Raw genomic sequence first — 15,300 nt, forward strand, 5'->3', positions numbered from 1 at the left:
TAAATGAGATCAAGCCTCAGGATCAAGCAGTCATCAGGAAATGCAAGGGATGAGGAATGTGTTAAATGACATCACTGACATGAAGCCAGCAAATCCAGACCTTGTGACAGTTTATGAGGTAAAGTGGAAAATCAGATGAAGTGGAAACATGCAGATAAAAAAATTGTAAGATACTTCTGACATACCAACCAAATGCAACAAATAGATCTTAACAAATCAATTGTAAGAGAAAGAAGAGTGGGGGAGGGAAGGAAAACTGGAAAAAGTTAAACACTGAAAGGGTATTAAGAAATTATTATAGATTTTTAAAGTATGATTATGTGTTGTGGTTATGTCTTTTGTAAAAATTCTTATATTTTAGAAACATATACTGAAATATATAAGTAAAATAACATAAAGCTTAAATTTACTCAAAATAATCCTGAGGGAAGGCAGGAGGTGGGTGAAGGGTAGGTAAGATCAGACAGGAGTTGGTAATTGCTCTAGCTGTGTTTATTTTATATGTGTTAAAATTTTCATAATAAAAAGTTTACTTCTGATTCAGTCTCTGTCTTCCCCAGCTCTATCCTATGATCTTTAAAAGAAATTCTGTAGGTTGGGATTTTTCTTGACAAGTGGAGGGGTTTAGGCATGAATGCTCTGAGGCAAAATACATCTTTGAAAATATCCGAGGCCTGTTTCATTAGAAACCTTACCAGCAAGTTCCCCCAAATGGCAACCAGATTACAAAGCCTTACTATCTGCTGAGGTTTTCTCCCTTCTCGGTATTCTAATCTACCAATCAGGCTTTCACTCAAGTAATTTGCAAATTACATTATTCCAAAAATTTGCAGGTTATCCTAGAGGGGTTTTGAAGTGCAAGGGGAAGTTTCTCCTCCTCCTCCTGCCCCTCTTTCTTCTCCCTTGTCCCTCCTTCCTCTTCCATCTTCTTCCCCTCTCCCTTCTCCTCCTCTCCCTTTTTTCTTCTTTAACAAAATGTAAAGAAACTCCTCCTTGATGAGTAACTGGCGCTACCCTCTGTGAGAGCTCATTCTGTCCTCTTCCCCCTTCACCTTGCAAAGATGAATCAGGATCAAGAGCTAGAAGCTCAAGCCTCCAACTGGAAGAAGGCTTCTTATATTGGTCAGACTCCTTGGCACAGGTGAGCACTGTTTTCTTAGAATATGTCTTTCAAAGAGGTTAAAAGGCCTCAGTGGCATAGGACCAGCTTCTATCTTCATGTCTTCTTCCAGGAAGCCTGACCTTCCCTTTTGATTCCTACTCAGTAAATTACAATCACATTCCAGACCTGCTCATGGAATTATTCCCAATGAGTCAGCTGAGGTTTTGGATGTTCTGGAACTCTTCAGTTACACATCTGAAGGCAGTCTCATGGTCTCTCTCAAGGACGGTGTGGCAGACTTCTAGTTGTCCTCCCCAACCCATCCTCTCTACCTCTCAATGTAGAGACTGTCCAGGTAAACAATACACTTTCTAGCCTCCCTTGCAGTTCAGTGTGGCTGTTAGACTAAGTTCTAGCAAATGGGCTAGAAAGAGCAATGCTGGTACCAATTCTGGGACTTGTCCTTAGGAAAAAAATGGATGAGTGCTCCGTTTACCCCTTCCTATTGGCTGGGAAGTGAGATATGGACTCACCAGCAGAAGCCATGTGGTAAGAAAGGAATGATCTTACCAGCCCTGAATTGCCACTGCTGACTGTGACATGCAAGAGAAATTACTTGTATCTTGTATAAACCACCATAGTGGGAAATCTCTTTGTTTGGCAGCTTATAAATCTTAACAAATATAGATGGTGTCACTGATGGTAATTGGTGCTATTTAATTCAACACTAACAGGAATTCCCAATTTGGGGTGTGGTGAAGAAGGACACTTTATTCAGTGCAAACAGCTCAATTGTGATCCAGCATGGCTGTGAAAACAGCATGGCTGTGAAACAGCTCAACAGTGTTACAGCTCAATAATGAAGCAGCATGGCTGCGAGGTGGCCCCTCTCCAGCTAGACAGCTCTGCTCTGCTCTGCTCCACTTTGGTCTGCTCCAGTGAGACATCTTTGGTGTTTTCAGCTCCAGATGGGGAAATGCAGCCTTTACTCTTCTGTGGAAAGAGAAAGTCCACTGTCCAAGCCAGAGGGGAGCTAACTTACATAGACAGAAGTCTCCACCCCTGGTCCCTAATTGGTTTGTCCCCATGCAAATGAGGACTCCAAATTGTCGCAGTTTGATTGGTCTAAAAAGCACTGTCCTAATTGGTCAGAATGGAGCTGCTCTGATTGGTGGGTAAAAATGCTAATGGAAATACAGCTGCACAGCTCTGATTGGACAGGGAAAGTTTCAATCCTATTGCTTGAAATAAAATTCCAGGAACTCCTTTATAAGGGTTGGCTCAGACTGCAGGAAGGCAGTTCAGTGACAGTTTCTCTCTGAAGTGCAGTTTGTGTGAGAGGCTCCTGTTTAGAAACAGCTGCTGGGCCCTGTTTTTAAAATTTGAGCCCAGTTAGCCACCAGGAGCCCTTCTTAGTAGGTATCTTCTCTCTCAGTGTCCACAATTGCTGCCTACAACCATTGAGTATGAATTTTACTTGAACAACTCTAAGTACAACTTCATTTCTAAGAACCTTATGTAGACCCTCCCCCATCATCTTATTGTCCCAGTTTGATACCTGCAAACCCATTCAATGCAGTCATTTTGATGTTGTGCTTGTCCATGGCTAAGAATCATTTTGTGAGGCAAAAATTTCTCAGTTGAGCTCCGCACCAACATCTTCTCTTAAAAGTCAAATGACAGTGAGGGTTTATAAACACCTAGAAGCACTGGGCCCTATTCCTATTTTTCCAAGTCTCTAGAGTTTGCATCTTTATGGTTCTTCCTTTGAAAGAGCATTCTCCACCATGGGCCAACACCAACAGATGTACTATATTACCGCAAACAATGGCACTCAAGGACTTTAGAAACTTCTACTAATTGAGCTGCTAAATATACATATGAAGTAGATAACTATTATCATCCCCAATTACTGTCAAGCTGTAGAGGCATTAAGCGGCTTGCCAGAACCATGTAGTGGAGTTGCAAGCAGAGTAAGTTCTCTAGTACAGGCTGAATTTCAGCCCCAATCAAAGGAACTGGAACTAGCCTGGAAGTCAGGAGATGTGTGTTCTGGTGACAACTCTATCATTAACCACTAAGTAGAAGTCGTTTCCTCTTTCTGTGCTTGTGTGTGTGTGTGTGTGTGTGTGTGTGTGTGTGTGTGTGTTCTGAACCTGCCCACCCTCTGGGGGTTTTCCCACAGGGTGGAAGGGGAGCTTCCCTGGAAAGAACAGACATTTCACTGCTGATTCTCTCAGGAAGAGGTTAATCCTGAGACAGGAAATAAAGATGTAAAGGCAAGAAAACATTCTCTGTATTGGGCCAAGACTCTAAGGTGAAGAAAGGCCTGTGTTAGGTTAAAGCATGGTCTCCAGGGTGTTCAGAGGAGCTAGGAAGTGGCCTAGGATATGGGTTGAGGTGGGGGACACCAGGCAATTCAGGGCTCTTTTCAGGCCACAGTGCAGCTACTGCAGAGGGTGACAGTTGGAAGACAGCCAGCCTGGCTCTTCCACAGGATGCCTACATGCTGCCACCAGGGCTGTTGTCATGTCTTTAGTGATCCCTGAGGGGTCCCAGCACATTTTGCAAGCATTCAACGCCAGTATTGATGGATGGCTGAAAGTAGCTTTTGCTGTCACTGCAGTTACCGGTGTGAGGTGAAGATATGCTCATGTGGTGTTGAGGAGAGCAGACAGCAACCTCACCAAAGGCCGAAGAGCTAACTGAGGATGAGGTGGAATGTGAGATCACCATTATGCAGAATCCCTCCCCCCCCCCCCCCCCCCCCAGTGCAAGATCCCAGACTGGCTCTGGAACAGACAGAAGGACAAAAAATACAGCCAGGCCCTGGCCAATGGTCTGGACAACAAGCTCCGTGAAGTCCTGGAGCAACTGAAGAGAATTTGGGCCCACAGAGGGCTGCACCACCTCTGGGGAGTTCATGTTCGAGGCCAGCACACCAAGACTACCAGCTGCTGTGGCCGCATTGTGGGTGTGTCCAAGAAGAAATAAATTTGTAGGCCTTGTCTGTTAACAAATAGTTTATACAATACATACATACATACATACATACATACATACACACATACATAAATTAGCCAGCCAGCCTGCCAGTGATCACCTGAGGCCAAGTTTATGGAGTGATGAGACAAGGCCAGGAGCTCAGAGATAAAAAATGTGAGGGATTATTCCCAAAATGGTACAAAGAAGTACCTTGGGAGATGTTCCCAATCCACAGGGATACTGAGTAAAGCAAATTTCCCACCACGAGCCCAGTGTGGCTGTGCCATAATAATTTGGGAACAAACAGAAGCAACAGGCTGCAGGGCCAGAGACATATGGGTGTCTGTAAAAGGAGGTTATTCAAGTGGACACCCTCGAAGACTTCTTCTCACTGAGATGCATGAGCCAGTCTCCTGCTGCTGGAAATTTGGCCCAAGGTCCCTGGGGAAGTCTGCCAGAGGGTTTTCACCCATATGCCGTCCACAGGGGCCCCAGGTTGTAGATGACTGGCTTAGGTTGAGCTTATGGCAGATCACCTGCATTACTGGAGGTGTGGTTAATTCCCAGACCAAGAAAATGACAGGCATGTCTGTAGTCTCTCCCTTCTGTTCCCAACTTCTGTATTAAAGGAATTAAAATGAATTAAGGTTTGACTAATCGCAGCGTATATTTCAAGGTATTCTGGCAAATGTTATCACCACCCAAATCAAGATCTAGAACATTTCCATCCCCCTAAAAAGTGCCCTCAAGCCCCTTTCCAAACATTCCCACCACCTCCAACAAGCAACCTATATTTTGATTTTTATCAACTTAGTTTAGTTTTGTCCATTCTAAAACTTTCTATAAATGGAACCATACAGTATGTACTCTTTATATGTCAATTTTTAACATGCAAATGATGTCTGCAAGGACTTGCCATGAGGAAACATGTCATCCCAAAAAGAACCTGTGGCTCTCCATGTCCCCCAGCTCAGTGGCTCTCCATGTCTCCATGTGCCCAGCAAGCCTGCAGAGCTTAAGTACGTGAACCTCAGTCTTTCGCTCAGCAGCAGCCAGCTGACCTCTCCCTTTCCCTTCTTCGAGTCCTGAAACCTCAGGGCTTGCTTCCCCCCAGCCGCCTCCCATCTGGTCCCAGAACAGTAGGTCCTGGCATCCTGAGAGGTTCTATTTTTGGCTAAAATAACAGCCCCTAAAGCAGGCATAGAGCTATTACAGCTTAATAGCTAATAATATTTGCTATTTATTGAAGGCTCTTCAGGGCACCATGCATCATCATCTCATGTAATTTTCACAGCCCCCCATACCCCCCAAGTATTATTTCCATTTTACAAATGAGGAAACTGAGACTCAGAGAGGTTAGAATGGTGCTTCTAAGACTTTAATATGCAAATTATTCACTTGGGTATTTTGTTAAAATGAAGATTCTTATTCAGTAGGTCTGGGGTTGGCCTGGGAATTTGCATCTTGTAATAAGCTTCCAATGGATGCTGATAGTGTTTGGGGTAGTGAGAGGTGAGATGTCCCCTCCAAGATCAACTACCAGCAAGGGGAAAATCTAAAATATGAACTCTGAACATCTGCTTTCAAAGTTGGTGCTCTTAACAGTTCTGCATATGTAGTGGGGAAAATAAGAAGAAAAAGAAAAAAGAAACTAGTGCAGAATTCCTTTTCCAGGAGACAAGTGTTTTTGTTTAGCAAAACTCCTTTATGAGACATTTAAGTTGTAGAAAGGTACCCCCCACCACCACCCCAAGGCTAGGCAGGGATGGGATAGAAAAAAGACAAAGAGATAGCTAAAGAACACTGGGGGAGGGGGAAGGAAAATTAACAAGTGAGACTGAGGGTTGGAAGCTAGGGAGGAGAGAGGAGGTTTAGCAAGACGGTGAGTAGCTGGAGTCTAAATAGAGAAGAGAAACAGCAACTGGGTCCTGTAGGTGGAAATGATGTTAATAAAGAATCTTGGGTCGGCTGAGTGGCTCAGTTGGTTAAGAGTTGGCTTGGGAGTGTGAGCTCTGAGCAGCAGGGCCACTGGTTCAGTTCCCACATGGGCCAGTGACGCTGTGCCCTCTACAGCTAAGATGGTGAACAACAGCTTGACCTGGAGCTGGGCTGCTGTGAGTGGCCGGTGATGGCGTAGACTGCAGTGGGGCTGCAGTGGGCCACCGTGAATGGCCGTCCAATGGCCAGCGATTTACTGCTTCAGCTGGGAAGAGCCTAATGATCATAATACCAACATGAGCCAGTGAAGTGGCGTCCTCCACAACTAGACTGAAGAACAAAGGGACAGCAACTTGTCTGTTCCTCTCCCCCAATTCCACAATAAAAATCTTTAAAAAAAAACCAAAAAGAATCTTACTAGCTGTTTAAAGGTGTTTGTACTGCAGTGCTATAAGCCTTTGATATGGTTCTGATCTTTGAGCAGTGTCTGTCATATACGTAGCCTTGCACTTGTCTTGGTGCAAGTTTGGGGAGAGGAGGACTGCAGCGGGGTACAGCACATGCTTAGACACAGATGGGAAATCAAAAGGGAAAGTCAGAGCCAGGCAGGTAGGGGAGGGAAGCCCCCACCCCAATTTCCTGACAGAAATGCTGTGTTTTCTACTGTACTCAACTTGGGCATTTAAACTCATCTTTTTACGATTTTAAGAGCAGTTACAAGATTTCACATCTTGTATTTCATTTACTCCGTATAATAGTCTTGGAGCACAGGAGGATAGGAATCACCCCTTTATTTGGAATTTTCCCAAAGTCACACAGCTACAGGGTGTCAGGGAGAGCACTAGAGGTATGTTTCTCACCCTTCCCTGTGACTCAGGATCGCCAGGGAGTGTTTAAAAAGGACCACTGTCTAGATCTCCACCAGGCAATTTGATTTTGTTTATATGAAGTTGCGCCCAAGCATCAGTATTTTTCAAAAGACGCTTATTGTTTCTAATATTCACCAAGGTAAGAGTCCCTACACAAGAGGATACACATGAAGGGTTTAACTCAGAGCCAGGCACAAAGTCAGCCTCAGTAATATCAGCTGCTGTGAACACTTTTGCTACACAAACTCAAGCCCTATGATACTATGCTGTCAACCACTGGTTCTCAGACTCTACCAAGCATCAGAATCACCTGGAAGGCTTTTAAAAGAGGCCAGTGGGCCTCCTCCCAGAGCTTCAGACCTAGTAGGTCTGGGGAGGGAACTGAGAATGTGCCTTTCTGACAAGTCACCTTCCTGATGCTGCTGGTCTGGGGATCACACTTTGAGAACCAGCTCTGCAAACAGCCAAGCAAAGTGACTCAAAAAGGCAAATGTTTTTCCATCTTTCCAACTCGGAGTGAAATGGGGAGGCTGGGGATATTCCAGTGGCCTGCTATGACAAATAGGAAGGCCTCATGTCAAAGTTACATTCTGCCAGGTACATCATCTAGCAGGTGTGACTAAAATGGCTGTCTAGTGGCCAGCCTTCCAGGATAGGGTTCCTACATTTGATGGCTGAAGGGCAGCTGAGACTAATAGAAAACACCTGTAGCCTAGGTGACACAGCCTGGTTCACATGATTACAGAATACTGTATACTTGAAAAAAAGGGGTGGGGTGGGTGGGATGGAAAATGTGTGAAAGAATGTCCTGAATGATTGAATGCTCATACAGTCTCTTACAGACACACATAGACATAATATATATTCTTTTAACCTGGGTTGGGAGACATGAACCAAGGGAAGGGTTCTGAAAACTTCTTGGGATTTTCTGAGGAAGAAAGCCAGACACTGTCCCATTTGAAGCCATAAATTGTATCACATGAGCACCTCCACCCACCACCACCCTGACCACAGTCTGATCAGACCTACTAGTAGCCCCAAACCACCATCTGTGGGCATAAAGAAACCCACCAGCCAATGCTCACTCTTCAGGGAGACACAGATAGGAGTAAAGCAGCAGCCATGCTTAGGAGGTGAAACAAAGAGCAGGGAGGGCAGAGGAACTGAATTACTAAATGTAGGGCAGTCTTCAGAGTAGGTAGCCCCTTGTGCAGGGATGACTAGATGGCCAAGTCACTAGAACTGATTTCCCAAGCTACACTCTTACTGGCCTCTTGCCCATAAACTTGTTGGGTAAGTGGAGCTAATGACCCCCTCTCCCTTCCTCCATTCCACAGAGCAGGGATGGAGGTTTGGGTCTAATCCAAAGATGCTGATGGGCCACAATCCCCAGAGGTATAACAGAGCATTCACTGAGTCCCAAGAGTCGTGAGCACGTGGGTGTGGGCTCTTTTCATCTTCCCCTTCCTTGTGGCTGAGTAAGAAAAGCCAGGCAACCCAGCCTGTTCTTCCTCTTCATGTGTTTGTTCTTCTCCCACCCTCATCTTCCTTTGGACAAATGTTCTTCCCCCCACCTCTCTCTTCTCACTGATAAGTGGGAAATTTGTATATGGGTGGCTTTGGTTCTTGGTCATGAGCATCACATGAACTTGGATGAAATATTCTACAGCATAGCTCACCAGAGCTCTGCATTGAGGTGCAGGGGGAGCCCCAGTTACACATAAAGATATTTTATTCCCTTTTGGTTGCCAGTGAAAAAGAAATCCAATTCAAGTTGGTTTAAAAAACAAAGGGCTGTGGTGGGGGGGTGGGGGGGATGGTGCACTTGTTTTTTAGCAGCTTCCAGCATGATGGCATCTGCGAACTCCAACAATCTCATCAAGACTCATTATGTCTTCATTTCTCACCTCTACTTCCCTTTATTCTTGAGTGGTGAGCACCACCATCAGCAACTCCAGGCTTACATTCTACCAGTAAAAATAAATGGAGCCCCTCATTTTTCTTAGATCAGGCGGGAGTCCTGGCAGGCCTCCATTGGCTAGTCCTGGTCACAAGCTTATTGCTACACCCGCTGATGGACTGGCCAGGCCTGGGCTTTTGGTCCACACACTGGGCAGAGATTGGGCAAAGGCTGGTCCCCAAAGGAGGGCCGGGGTTCTCTTATCCAAAGAATGGAGAATGAATGCTGGGCAGGCAAGACCAACAAATGTCTACTACAATGCATTCCTTAGTTTCATTCTCTCCACCCTTATCTTTCCCAAGGAAGGATGGTCTAAAGCAGGATTTGAGTAGGCTGGTGTCTTGGTCCAAAACCATTTCCTTAACACCACCCAATATCACCAGCTTTTGTAAGCCTAGCCATGTGTTTGCTGGCATGGTTTCTCTTCTGTTCTCATTTCTTCTATAATCTAGAACAGGGGTCAGCAAACTGCAGCTCACGAACCACATGCAACTCTTCAGGTACATTCCATTTCAAAAGTTTGCCGACCCCTGATCTAGAACACAAGTGAAGAGCCTAACATACCCTTGCCAGTTCCTTCTCTGACTTGTAAGACGACCTTCATAACTTAGCCTCTATAACATCTCCCCAAAGGGGCTGAAGACTGCCTCACACACACAGCTTTAGGGCACAAAGCCCATGCGTGCCAAGGACCTTCTGGAAGCTCTTCCTTATGCAGGTCCTCCAGGGAAACTCCTTGGCTCTATAATGACACTGTTTCCTTGAGCCCTGAGGCTTCTAAAGCTGCAGGGGAAATTCAAAATCTAAATTTCAAATAATATCTGTCTTTCTGTTCTCTGCTGTAACATAGCTTAGAACAAAGGCAAAGATACAGGAACTCCTTTTTGATAATTTCTTCAAGGTAATGCCTTCCATCTATCATGAAGGAATTAATCATAAAATATACGAAGCATATTAAACTACAAGCATATTAATTCCTATGCCATTTATAATGGAAAAAAATTGAAAACCATCTAAATATCCATACCAGATTTCTTAAACAACTATAGTACATTCACACAGTCATTATGCAGCTATTATGCAGAAATACTATGCAACCAATAAAAATAATGTAGGAGAATATCAAATGATGTGAGAAAATAGAATATGTTGCTAAGTGAAAACAGAGTAAAATCCTACTTTTAATTAAAAACAAATTTGTACAGGGCCAGCCGAATGGCTCAGTTGGTTAAGAGCTTGTTCAAGAATGCAAACTCTGAGCATCAGGGTCACTGGTTCGATTCCCACATGGGCCAGTGAGCTGCACTACAGCTGAGTTGCCGCTGAGATGCCAACAGGTGGCAGGATGGCTCAGGTGGTGAGAGCAGATGCTCCTAACAACAAGACTGCCTGTTCAATGGTGGGCTACGCCCACCCGCAACTAAAGACTGAACTCGGCACCTTGAGCTGAGCTGTCGCCCGGATAGCTCAGTGGATAGAGCATGCATTCTTAACAATGAGGTTGCTTGTTTGACTCCCTCAATGGGATGGTGGTTGCACCCACTCGCAACTAATGGAACACAGCACCTTAAGCTGAGAGGTGCGACTGGACTTGGAGCTGAGCTAGCTGAGCCCTCCACAACTAAGATTGAAGGACAACAACTTGGCTGTTCCCCTTCCCCAGTTCCCCAACACTGTTCCCCTCCCCCAATTTTCCAATAAAATCTTTAAAAAAACCCCAAATTTGTACACACACTGCTATGGACTGAATCATCTCCCCAAAAACTCATATATTGAAGCCCTAACCCCTGTGTGACTATATTTGGAGGTAAAGCCTACAAGAGATAATTAAGGTTAAGAGAGGTCGTAAGAATGGGGCCCTGAGACAATAGGATTAGTCCCTTATAAGAAGAATAACCAGGCAGCTCTCTCCTACTCCCTCTCCCCCATGTGAGGACACAGCTAAAAGGTGACCTTCTACAAGCCAGGAAGAGGGCTATCACCAGAATCCAACCACCCTGATCTCAGACTTCCAGACTCCAGAACTATGAGAGAATACATTTCTGTTGTTGAAACCACCCAGTGTATGGGATTTTGTTATGGCATCCCTAGCAGAATAATACACACATATCACAGACAACATATCTCAAATGCTAATAGGGATTATCTCTGTGAGTAGGACTACTGGTGGCTTTACATTTTTTCATTTTATTTTTCTGTTTTCCAAACTTTGTTAAAATGAGTAAGTATTGCTTTTATAATTGCACAAAATTAATGCCATCTTTATGCATGTCAGTAAGGGTTACTTACAGGTATTCTAAAATTAATACATGTTCAATGAAGAAATTGGCAGTTTTATGTTTTTTTGCTAGTCTGTACTTTCTAAAATGTTTAAATATATTTTAGTTTTATTTCTAAAAAGTTATTTTCAAAAATATTTTCCCCTTACCCATTAAATTATCCATAAGTGATGTCTGAGGCCCATCTGTCCATCTGTGTGTGTGTGTGTGTGTGTGTGTGTGTGTGTGTGTGTGTGTGAGAGAGAGAGAGAGAGAGAGAGAGAGAGAGAGAGAGAGAGAGAGAGACAGAGAGAGAGAGACAGAGAGATTGAGACATTGAAAACCCATATTTTAGGGTTCTTTCAATAAAATTCAACTCACAGCCACTGCACACTGCTTAGCTGGGTTCTGTGCTCAGGGTCTCACCAGGGTGCTTTCAGAACATCAGCAGGGGCTGTGGTCTCATTAGAGGTTCCGCTGGAGAAGGACCTGCTTTCAAGCTACTTCAGGTTGTTGGCAGAAATCAGTCACTGGTTTAGGACTGAAGGTTTCGGTTGCTTGCTGACTGTTGCATAGAGGCCACCTCAGGTCCTGGAGGACACCATAGGGTGGATCCTTCCCACATGGAGTTCCCCAACATGGATGACTTCTTCCTCCATACCAGCAGGGAGGCAGAGACTGCAGCAGGACCTCATGCACTGTAATCATGTACATAGAATAGTGTACATGGTGACCCGCTGTGTTCTATTGGTTAGAAGCAAGTCTCAAGTTCCAACCACATTCAAAGAGAGGAGACTCACAAGGGAATAACCACAGGCAGATCACAGGGGTCATTCAAAGCATCTGTCACAAATGCTGTATTTAATTTTATTTATCTTACTTGACACATTTAAAAATGAAACAATGGAAGATTTTTTCATATTCTATCCTAGGGACTTATTGTCACAGGGCTTTAATATTCTCTCCTTATTGTATTTTTTGAGACTCTCACTCACATTCTATTTGTCTTACTATGTAATGTTTTAAATAAAGTATAAACACACCTACAGAAAAGAGAACACATCATAAATGTATACAGTTTGGTGCCTTTTTATAAAGTGTTGACATCAACATAACCAGCACCCAGATAAAAAATCATCACATTCTTGGCCCTGGAAACCCCCGTGCTTCCTGGCAGTCACTGCAAGCCCCATCCCCCAAGGGTGCCCACTCTCCTAGCAGGGCTGCACTCTCCTCCTCCTCTGACTTTTCATGCCTGTTCACCTCACTTAGGAAGTCATCCCAGAATAGGGTGTTTTGGGAATAGGAACAAGACCTGCTCTGACAAACAGGATCAGAAAGAACCTCTGCTACAGACTCGGTGCTGACAAAAATGATGCTTTGGATCAAGCAGGACTGAGCCACTGGAATTTGCAGGTTGACAGCATCCTCCCCACCAGAGAAATTGGAAGATAAAAACCTGTGTTTAAGGGAATCAAAGTCTGAGAGAGTAAAAGCTACTGTTAGGTGCCCCTTTGTTCATTGAACTAAATCTCAGCTTCCAGATTCAAGTGAATTACTCCCCAGGGAACTAAAGAAAATTTGCAGATGTGACTGGGAAACTAGGAATTCTCTAAGGCTGCACTGTGGAATAGAAATATAATGTAAGCCATATTATGCAATTTAAGGAAGGGTAAGTTTTCATACCCCAGAAGCCTCCTGTTTTATCCAGGCCACAAGTATCTCCCTCACTTTCTTGCTTTATTGAAGGCACCTAAGTATGCATTCCTAAACAATACAGCATTGTGTTTTCCAAAACCTCTTAATTAAAGGTTAATTGACATACAACAAATAGCACACATTTAAAGTGTGGTTTTTGGATATTACTATTGTCTTGATTTGTCAGTGAGGAAGTGAGGCCCAGAGAGGTGAGCCTGACTCTTCTCAGGTTCCTCACCCACCCAGAGCAGGCCTGCCTTCAGGTTTCCAGCCCAGTTCCCCCTACTCCAAACCCCATGTGGTAAACCATAGGTGACACCATGGTAGCCCCAGCAAGGCTGGGATGGGGGAGTTAATCCACTGGAAAGAAGAATCGGGGCAACTAGGGTGAGCTCCAACCCAGACCCCAGGAAGTCTGGGGGAAGAGCACAAGGGAAGTGAAGAAATAAGCTTATATATGGGCTTTGTTTTTCAGACTTTCACATCAGAGTGCAGTGAACTTCCGCTCTTCTCACTCTTCATTTTCCTTTGACCCTCCCAGCCCTCCAAGGGCAAATAGCCAGGTGTAGACGCTAGGAACAGAGGAGAGACACCAGGGCTGAGAAGCCCAGAGAAGAACTGCTCAGGTCTTCATTCTCCCAAGTAAAATGCCGGTAAAAATCTACCATGTTTTCACTAACAAATGAATGTGCGAGAATGCTGTGGGAATGAAGGTGTATCCACAGAGGCAATGGAGCTGAGCAACTAAAGGGAAGCCTGTGGGCTCAGGTCCTGAGCTGTCCCTCTCCTGCTGGGGACCTTGGGCAGGGTCTTTACCTTCCTGACCTGCCTCAGTTTGTCCCTCTAATGCGGGATCGCAACACTGCCTATGCCTGGAGTTACTGAGAGAATCTGATGTCTGTCAAGCATTTAGCATGGTGACTGGTACACAGGAAGGGTTTCAAGTGTTAGCGATTATCAATTAAAAAAAAATAGCACTACATGAGAGAGAAAGTGAGAGGGGACCTTGGTTTCTGTAAAGCCCTCAAGTGTGTGCCCCACTGCCTTTGTTCTGGAGCATTCTAGCAGATGTGGTGGAAGGGATCTCCACTGACCACCCTAGCAAGGGCCCTGACCTTGATGGCACCGGCTGCAGAGGAGGCCACCGAGCCCTTGGTGAAGCTGAGGAGCAGAAGACAGGTGGCTCATCAACATTTCACATGGTCCCAGGAAGCCACCTTGCCAGGGAGACCCCTGGAGTGAGGTGGAGGGATGCAAGGCCTTCCAGGGCTGCATAATCTACCAAAGGGCAGCCCGTCACCAACTGCGCCTGCTTCCCACACATGTCATGCACACAGCTCCATTCTAAGGTGCCTGGTCATTGTCAGCCTCCCTCTCCTAGTCCTAGTGCCAGCCTAAGCTTCCCAGGTGATGGGGGTTCAATGGTAGCTCTGCACTCTTTACCAAGTGGCCAGGGTTTGAGGAGCAGACACCTCTCGAAGAAACTTCAGTTGGAAAAGGGGATGTCATGTCAAAATGCAGAGATACTCAGAAATCTAAGTCAGAATCCACAGACAAACCAGGATATCAAGGGGCAGGAATACTGGGCAGGGGGCTGAGCGGGCGGGGCACCTCCCTCTTCTGCTTCTCCCTGTGCCATGTCTCCTGCTTTCTCTCCCTCTTCCCACTTTCACTTTTGCTTTTCTCCTTTGCCTTTCCCTTCTTTTCCCTCCCAGTCCTTTCTTCTGCTCCTAGCATTGGTAATTTACATCTTCTAGGATGAATTCATTTCCTAGGTCTGCCATAAAACAACATAAAGTTAACCTCTCTCAGTTCTGGAGGCTAGAAGTCTAAATCAAGGTGCTTGCAGAGTTGGTTCCTTCTGGAGGTTCTGAAGAATTGGTTCCTGGCTTTTCTCCTAGGGTCTGGTGGCCACTGGCAATCCTTGGCACCTTTGACTTGTAGACGCCTCACTCCAGCCTCTGCCCCCACCTCACACGGTCTCCCTGTGTCTCTGTGCCAGCACCCACCCTCCCCCCGTTTTTTACTTATAGGAACACCAGTCGTTGGATTTAAGATCCACCCTAAAACCAGGGTTCAGATCATTTTTCCAAATAAGGTCCTATCCCGAGATTCTGGTGAATATCTTTTCTGGGGGGCCATTATTTAACCCACAAAACCCTATCTTCCTTTTCTCTCCATCCCCCATTTCTATATTTCCTCTCCTCTCATTTTCTTGCCCTTTCCTTCTTTTGTCTCACCCTTCCCCTCTCCTTTTACCTTTCCTTCCTTCCTTCTCTCTCTCTCTCTCCCCCGTCACCCCCTTTTCTCCCCCACCACACTGCCTTCTTTTATAAGACTTCTGTTTATTGCTTCCCTGCTACTTCTGTTGTACTGACCATAATCTCACATGAACTTATAGATGTGGTGCCCAGCCACAGCTAGTCTAGAATTTTTCCTCTAATTTAAAACTCCTGGCTGGACCCACCTCTAAATGGACCCACTGTATGT

General features: G+C 45.1%; 1 pseudogene; it reads left to right on the forward strand.

The window, feature by feature from the left end:
* The first annotated feature begins 3,631 nt into the window (after positions 1-3,631).
* LOC109372998 (40S ribosomal protein S18 pseudogene) lies at positions 3,632-4,096 on the forward strand (annotated as a pseudogene).
* The last annotated feature ends 11,204 nt before the right edge of the window (positions 4,097-15,300 follow it).

This window comes from Hipposideros armiger, unplaced genomic scaffold (genome assembly GCF_001890085.2).
Source record: "Hipposideros armiger isolate ML-2016 unplaced genomic scaffold, ASM189008v1 scaffold_683, whole genome shotgun sequence".
NCBI classification, from domain to species: domain Eukaryota; kingdom Metazoa; phylum Chordata; class Mammalia; order Chiroptera; family Hipposideridae; genus Hipposideros; species Hipposideros armiger.